Source organism: Oryctolagus cuniculus, chromosome 7 (assembly GCF_051225735.1).
Source record: "Oryctolagus cuniculus isolate XC-2025 breed Fujian yellow rabbit chromosome 7, ASM5122573v1, whole genome shotgun sequence".
Classification (NCBI taxonomy): domain Eukaryota; kingdom Metazoa; phylum Chordata; class Mammalia; order Lagomorpha; family Leporidae; genus Oryctolagus; species Oryctolagus cuniculus.
In genome coordinates, this window is record NC_142873.1 from 41891902 (window position 1) to 41900480 (window position 8579).

The 8579-nt window shown below is 44.2% G+C and overlaps 1 long non-coding RNA gene across 1 annotated transcript; it reads right to left on the minus strand.

The window, feature by feature from the left end:
* Window positions 1-5025: 5025 nt before the first annotated feature.
* Window positions 5026-8579, minus strand: LOC149125480 (uncharacterized). Its single transcript, XR_016211421.1, has 3 exons — window positions 8317-8579; window positions 7971-8144; window positions 5026-5347 (listed from the first exon to the last, which is right to left on the minus strand). It is a non-coding gene; the product is annotated as an uncharacterized LOC149125480 (long non-coding RNA).

Here is an 8579-nt window from a genome sequence, read left to right on the forward strand (position 1 = left end):
TTCTGGACTAAGAGTCAAAGGGAGCACATAAACAAGTCTAGTACCTGCTAACACTAACCGATGGAATAAATAAAGGGGAGAGTGATCCAACATGGGAAGCGAGATACTCAGCAGACTCATAGAATGGCAGATGTCCTAAATAGCACTCTGGCCTCAGAATCAGCCCTAAAGGCATTCGGATCTGGCTGAAAAGCCCATGAGAGTATTTCAGGCATGGAAAGCCAAGACACTCTGGCAAAAGATCTCTGCAAGTGAGATCCCAGTGGAAAGAACAGGTCTTCAAAGAAGGAGGTACCTTTCTCTGAAGGGAGGAGAGAACCTCCACTTTGACTATGAGCTTGTCTAAACAAGATAAGAATCGGAGAACTCAGAGGGCTTCCATAGCCTTGGAAACTCATGACCGGAGCATAGGGAGACTACTGATGCCATAGACAGGAGTGTCAATTGGTAAAGTCAACAACAGGAGTCACTGTGCACTTACTCCTCATGTAGGATCTCTGTCCTTAATGTGCTGTGTATTGAGATTTAATGCTATAACGAGTACTCAAACAGTATATTTCACTTTGTGTTTTTATGGGGGTGCAAACTGTTGAAATCCTTACCTAATGTATACTAAACTGATCCTCTGTAAAAAAAAAAAAAAGAAAAAAAAAGAAATTGTCAACTCCCAACTTGACTCTCACTGGGATTAAACATGACAATAGGTCTGATCTGATTTCATCATCATTTTAAAAAAATCATCTATTATTTTTCACTTTTTGTTTTTGTGTGAGCAAACTGTTGAAATCCTTACTTAATGTATACTAAGCTGATCTTCTGTATATTAAGATAATCGAAAATGAATCTTGATGTGAATGGAAGGGGAGAGGGAGTGGGAAAGGGGAGGGTAGTGGGTGGGAGGGACGGTATGTGGGGGAAGCCATTGTAATCCATAAATCGTACTTTGGAAATTTATATTCATTAAATAAAAGTTAAAAAAAAAAAGATAGATTTCTTTCTTTTTTTTTTTTTTTTTTTTTTTTTGGACAGGCAGAGTTAGACAGTGAGAGAAATAGAGAAAGGTCTTCCTTTTAATGTTGGTTCACCCTCCAATGGCCGCCGCAGCCAGAGCACTGCGGCCTGCACACTGCGCTGATCTGATGGCAGGAGCCAGGTACTTCTCCTGGTCTCCCATGGGGTGCAGGGCCCAAGCACTTGGGCTATCCTCCACTGCACTCCCTGGCCACAGCAGAGGGCTGGCCTGGAAGAGGGGCAACCGGGACAGAATCTGGCACCCCGACTGGGACTAGAACCCGGGGTGCCAGCGCCGCAGGCGGAGGATTAGCCTAGTAAGCCGCGCCTTGGCCTCCAACACTTTTTAAATCTCTTGTAATAGTTCCCTACCTCACTTCTTCTGTCACCTTTTGTCCCGGAGGATTAGCCTATTGAGCCGCGGTGCCGGCCAGAATTGATTCTTTAGCTTAAGGTTGACCTCAAGTTGGGAAGTGGGGACTTGGATATCCTACAAAACACTGGGAGAAACTGCTTTTAATCCTCAGGTTCTCTCCCTGACTCTGTGTCGTAATCTACATCAGGGCCTTGAAGAAGTGGAGGTAGCAATGAAAAGAAAATTGGAGAGATCTAACTTTTTGACACAGGGACCAGCACTCAGAAATGTACCTCAATGCATGCTGTCTTTGAAGCTTCCTTCTGGGAGCAAAGTGAAGTATGGGATAGTGGTGGGTGGGTTCAGGGAGAGATGTCATTTATGGGAGAAGAAATTTGAAAGAAAGAAAGGAAAAATGGGAGTAGTGGACCAATGCTTAGAAAGTCTTCAAAATTACAGACTGAAAAGAGATGAGACAACTGCCCTGTTCTCATGGTTCATTATTCTCTCTCCAAGAGCTTTAGTCAGTGGACAATTTGCTGTTTCCCTGTGGGTTCTTTCTCAGAAATTTTGACTCACCCTGTGCTGACCAACTCCGGATAGTGATGCTGTTTCAGACACAAGAGGCTAAGCACTGGCAGATATGCAAACGTTTGGTGGTTTCCTCAAGCCCAGGCTGGTCTGTGCTCACATGACCTTCTGCTCAGAAAAGAGTTTTCCTGGCAGACAGACACTGCCCAGCTTTTCAACAGTCACCAATTCTTTTTTTTTTTTTTTTTTTTGACAGGCAGAGTGGACAGTGAGAGAGAGAGAGAGACAGAGAGAAGGGTTTTCCTTTGCCGTTGGTTCACCCTCCAATGGCCACCACGGCCGGCGCGCTGCGGCCAGTGCACCGTGCTGATCCGATGGCAGGAGCCAGGTACTTATCCTGGTCTCCCATGGGGTGCAGGGCCCAAGCACTTGGGCCATCCTCCACTGCACTCCCGGGCCACAGCAGAGAGCTGGCCTGGAAGAGGGGCAACTGGGACAGAATCTGGCGCCCCGACCAGGACTAGAACCTGGGGTGCTGGCGCCACAGGCAGAGGATTAGCTTATTGAGCCGCGGCGCCGGCCTCACCAATTCTTTAGCCTTTATTCTGGGTGCTCAAAACTGGTGGTCAATGACCAGACATTGCCCATCAAGAAACTCGTTCTGTTTCATTTGTATGTTCTCTCTCTCTCTCTCTTTCTCATTAGCCACCCTACATTTATGAACAAGATGGCTCTAGGCTCCTCCTCTTAAACTGGAGGAAGTGAGGCATAAACAAGATGTGGTTGGCGCCTATCAAAACCTTATGAAAATTTATTAGAAATACACAGGAAAACAGACAAGCAGGGAATCAGGCACGGCTCAGAGAGGAAGGGAAGGGAGTGCTTCCTGGATGACAATGTTTCTTTCACTCATTGTTCTGACCTGATCGCTGGACAAATATTGTCCCACCCATGACAGTAGAGTGATTATCAGGGCAGCACTAGAACCCAGCCGTTACGGGGAAGCACAGAGCAACAGGCACAAGCATATGGCATAGCTCTCGAGAACTCCTGCCCAGCCCAAGGAGTGAGTGATTACCATTGAAAGAGGCAGAGAAATATCTTGGGAAAGAGCAGAGCAGTGGCCTGCAGAAGTACAGAGAAATCTTCCAGGGGGATGGGCAAGTAGGAAATGATGATCTCATGCAGAGCTCTAGGGACTTTGCTCTGACTCCATACGCCCTATACAGGCCAAACTGCAAGGATCATCAAAATAAATAGCTGATTAGCACATAGAATAGTCCTAAAGATAAAACAGCTGGAAGTTCAGCAAATACTCTGCTAAGCATATCCAGAAGGAGTAGAGAGACGAACACTATAAAAGGAAAGTTCTAACTATGGATGACGGTGGTGGAAGTGTGAGTACTTGCATCACTTGTGTACTACAGATAAAAAGAAAAGGAGAACACTTATAGAAAAAATAATTTTATGAAAGCAGAGAAAGTTAGAAAGATAAACAATTTCACTTTGAAAATATCATTTGCTAAACTGAATAGGCAGTAAGCGATGTTAACATAAAAGTAAAACTTAGTAATATCAAGGACCAAAGGAAATATTCAAGAAAATAAATACATTGTTTATAAGCCACAGGAATCAGATTGACCTCAAACTTTTTAAAAAGAGCCCTAAATGCAAGTCATTGACAAATAATATTTTCAAAGTGTTCACAAGGAAAGTCTAACCTGTAGTTGTGTATCAATCTAGACTTCTATTTAATTGTGGGGGGTGAATAAAAAGTTTTGAAATTTTAACATGGAACACTCACACAACACACACACACATACACACAAAACACTAGAAACATGCTTACAAGAAGTCACCAAGTGAGAAGAAAAAATATGTCACAATATATAAAAAGTGAGTTTACATAAAATAAAATAGTAAAATTTGTTGATTAAACAATGATAAGATATATGAAACAAAAACATATAGACAAAATTCTATTATTTAAACTGAAGAATAAAATATTGAAATACGGGGAGGGAGTTGTTTCGAAGAAATGTAAATGAACGCTGTTACTCATCTTGGAAAGTTAGTAATTACCACCAGACAAAGAACACATGGGAGGCTGGCCTTGTGGCACAGTTAATCACTGTCTGCAACATAGGCATCCCATATGAGTACTGGTTTGAGTCCCGGCTGCTCCACTTCCGTTCCACCTCCCCACTAATGTGCCTGGGAAATAAACAAAGGATAATCCAAGTCCTAGGCCCATGCCACCCCCCAGGAGACCCAGATGGAGTTCCAGGTTCCTGGCTTCTATCTGGCCCAGTTCTGGCCATTGCAGCCATTTGGGGAGTTAACCAGTGGATGGAAGATCTCCCTATGTAACTCCTCCTCTCAGATAAATAATAAGTACATCTTTTTTTTTTTTTTAAGAAAGGTATAACCTTCAGAGCAGCATAAGAAAATTCAACTTCTAATCCAGTGGCAGCTGCTGCCGAGTCTGCTAGCACGCCCCCTAAGCAGAAGGAAGATGGCCGTGCTCACACATATGATGACCTTTATCAATCTGCCAAGGATATCTTCACCCAGTGCTGTGGATTTGGCTTAACAAACTTGATTTGAAAGCAAACCCAGAGAATGTACTACAATTACAAGTTCAGGCTTAACCAGCACTAAGACCATAAAAGTGATAGAGGGTCTGGAAACCAAGTTCAGATGGACCAATATGACCTGACGTTTTTGGAGAACTGCAACACTGCTGATGGAGTCCAGCTTCATTATAATTTTTTTTTTTATTTTTGACAGGCAGAGTGGACAGTGAGAGAGAGAGAGAGAGAGAGAGAGAAAGGTCTTCCTTTTGCCGTTGGTTCACCCTCCAATGGCCGTCGCTGTGGCCGGCGCATCGCGCTGATCCGAAGCCAGGTGCTTTTCCTGGTCTCCCATGGGGTGCAGGGCCCAAGTACTTGGGCCATAGCAGAGAGCTGGCCTGGAAGAGGGGCAACCGGGACAGAATCCGGTGTGCCGGCGCTGCAAGGTGGAGGATTAGCCTATTGAGCCACGGCGCCGGCCCCAGCTTCATTCTAACGAAAAACATGGAACACAGCTTGACAAGCAGCTTCCTTTACAAGAGGTGAACAGGAAGGCAGAGACTTATTTATTTTTTTAAATGTATTTATTTATTTGAGAAGCAGAGTTACAGATAGAGGGAGAGACAGAAAGAGAGGTCTTCCATCCGCTGGTTCACTCCACAAATGGCCTCAACAGCCGGAGCTGGGCTGATCCGAAGCCAGGAGCCAGGAGCTTCTTCTGTGTCTCCCAAGTGGGTACAGGGGCCCGAGCACTTGAGCCATCTTCCACTGCTTTTCCAGGCCGTAGCAGAGAACTGGATCGGAAGAGGAGCAGCTGGGACTCGAACTGGCACTCATATGGGGCGCCAGCACCACCTGCTATGCCACAGCATCAGCCCTGAAGGCAGAAACTTCTGTCAGTCTCACTTGGATAGCAAGAAACAGCAATACTCTCTTTGAAATATCAGCCAAATAAGTATCAGATCAATTCTGATGCATGTTTCTCACCTGAAGTGAACAACTCCAGCCTGATAGATTCATGAGGCATTCAGACCAAAAATCCAGGTATTGAACTGATTCTGTCAGTTCTCCTGGCTGGCCAGGTAATCATTACTCATGGTCACACACTTGGTGTACGACTGGAATTTGAAGCATAAATGAACACTGTACAATCCTTTAAACTATTTTGTAGTCTAGCTACCTTCAACATTTCTTGTATCTTTTAATGGCCTGTGTCTGGATTCAAGTACTGTTAAACATTGTGTTAAACCTGAGGTTAAGGATGACTCTATATTGCTACCCTTCCAGAATTACAGAAGAAACCCAATCTGGCTGCCAGTTTGTGGGCAGGACACAAGTGGTGGGCCCTCTAGGGATGCCAGCTTGCATTTCCACCTGGAAATGGCTGAAAGTGGAAGCTAATTGAGTGTAGGCACTTTGTAAATTCATATTGAATAAATGGATGATGTTTTGACCTCCTGAGAGCTGAATCCTGGTTTTCCAATGAGGAGAAACTCATCATTTGATAATGTGTACAAACTCTTCTGAAAGAGACTCTGTTAGAGTTTCCTAATCTGATTCTACTCTGAATCATCACCCCGTCCCTCACAGCAGCAAAAGCAGCTTTCAGAGTGGAGTCTGGTTCTTTTGTTCCACTTCGGGCTAAAGAGGTGGGTGTGAGGAAACTAATATCTCAGGACTCAGTTCCTGCTCATGCTGTGGGTTTTTAAAAATAATATTCATTTAGTTATTTGAAAGGCAGAGCTAGGGGAGAGAGAGAGAGAGAGAGACAGAGAGACACAATCTTCCATCTGCTGGTTCACTCCCCAGACAGCCTCACCAGAGCAGGAAAGGGTTCCCAAGCTACAAGCTGAGCAGAGTCTATGACTGCAACCACAAAGCAACAACACCCAGACTCCACACTGGATATCTGCTCACCTCTATTTTCTCACAGTTTAACGGGCACATTTTAAAGTCCTCCATTCCAAGTAGAATTAGATTTGCCCCTTCAAATGTTATAACAGCACTTAAAATTTGAATAAAACATTGAAACTCAAAAATGAAAGTTCAACCTCTGTGATGAAAACTGGTAGGCCAGGAGGAAAGAGACACAAAGAGAAAACATGGCTAAGCAAAAAGGATGAAGTAAAGCAACTGAAACCAGGTCCCATTACCACAGTATTTACATTGATCTTAAATGAGAAGCTTAATAATGAAGTCATGAACTCTGACACTGATTTATTTCATTTCATTTCGATGTATTTATTTGTTGGAAAGCAGAGTTCCAGAGGCAGGAGGGTTGGGGGGAGACAGAGACATGAAGATCTTCCATCTACTGATTCACTCCCCATGGCCTCAATGACTAGAGCTGGGCCAAGTCAAAGCCAGGAACCTGGAACTCCATCAAGATCTCCCACGTGGGTGGCAGGGGCTCAAAGACTTGAGCCATCTTTAATTGCTTTCCCAGGCACATTATCAGAGAGCTGGATCTGAAGTAGATCAGCTGGAGAGATTTACGCCAGCTCATATAAGATGCCAGCATCATAAGCAGCAGCCTAAAAATCCAACAGTGCATTCAGAAATATATTTATAACATAATAGCTAAATGAACACAAATAATATCATTTGAATACACTTTAGTTGAGTTCCAATATTACTATCTGAATTACTCCTTCAAAATAAAGTGATTATTCTCCCATTTCACCATTAAAATGAATTTTGTCATGATACAATTTTTCTTCTCTCGGCCGGCACCGTGGCTCAATAGGCTAATCCTCCACCTTGCGGCGCCAGCACACCGGGTTCTAGTCCCGGTCGGGGTGCCGGAGTCTGTCCCGGTTGCCCCTCTTCCAGGCCAACTCTCTGCTGTGGCCCGGGAGTGCAGTGGAGGATGGCCCAAGTGCTTGGGCCCTGCACCCCATGGGAGACCAGGATAAGTACCTGGCTCCTGGCTTCGGATCAGCGGGATGCACCGGCCATTGGAGGGTGAACCAAGGGCAAAAGGAAGACCTTTCTCTCTGTCTCTCTCTCTGTCCACTCTGCCTGTAAAAAAAAAAAAAATTTCCTTCTCTTAAGAGAAAATTCAAGTAGGTAGATGTTAATCAAAATTCAAACTATCCCCCTTCTCTCTGCAACAAATCTCTTTCCTTCTGTCAGCCTAGATGCATTGCATGTTGAAAGCCTGCAGTGAAGACAGAGTAGAATGTGCTTGTTCCATCTTTTCTCCATTTCCCAACCCCAGGTGGCACCAACCGTTGGGGGCTGCTACCTAAGAAGACAACTTTGAAAAGGAGCAGGCTTCACATCCTCCAATAACTTATGACCTTGAAACATCTTTTCCAGCACAGGATATTCACCTCCAACAGTTTCTTTCTAGGATCTCTCCACACCTCCATGTGGCCCTATTAGACAAAACTCAAAATGACCACAACACTCTGTCTCCTATTGTTCTCTTTTCCTGTCCTGTGAAGTGCTCTTCTGAGGTGCCAGGAAGCTCTGAGAAAGCTCTTTCCCAGACTCACCATTAGAGCAGTTAGTTTTTCTCTCTTTCCCTCTGGATTGTCCACGAAGGAATCAAATCAGTCTACCATTCTCCTCTGAATACAGGGAATGCCAGCCGCAGCGGCTATTGTGGGGTGAACCAACGGAAAAGGAAGACCTTTCTCTCTGTCTCTCTCTCCCACTGTCCACTCTGCCTGTCAAAAAAAAAAAAAAATGAATACAGGGAATGCATGTCAAAGTTCTCTGAGACATCTAAAAAAAAACTCTCAGACCCAAGGCAAAGAAAGTACCCCATAAACCCATCCTCCTTTAATGAGGAGAAATCTACCTCCCAATGAGTCTGCTCAAAGCAACACACTCACCAACCTCATTCCTCTCTCTCCAAAGTCTTCACACTCCTCCAGTAGATCAGGAGTACAAGAGTCAGAGAGCAGCTCCTCCATATTTACTTTCAAAATCACATATGGCTCTTCAGCATCTAATTTTAGAGCTTTACAGCTATTGAGTCATGACGTCTAGTCATAACTCTCATTTTAACCACCTGTTCATACACTTAAGACAAATCAGAAAAGCTGAAGAAAAAGCATAAGAAACATATTCAAAGTAAATACTGGTAAAAATTCAAGATG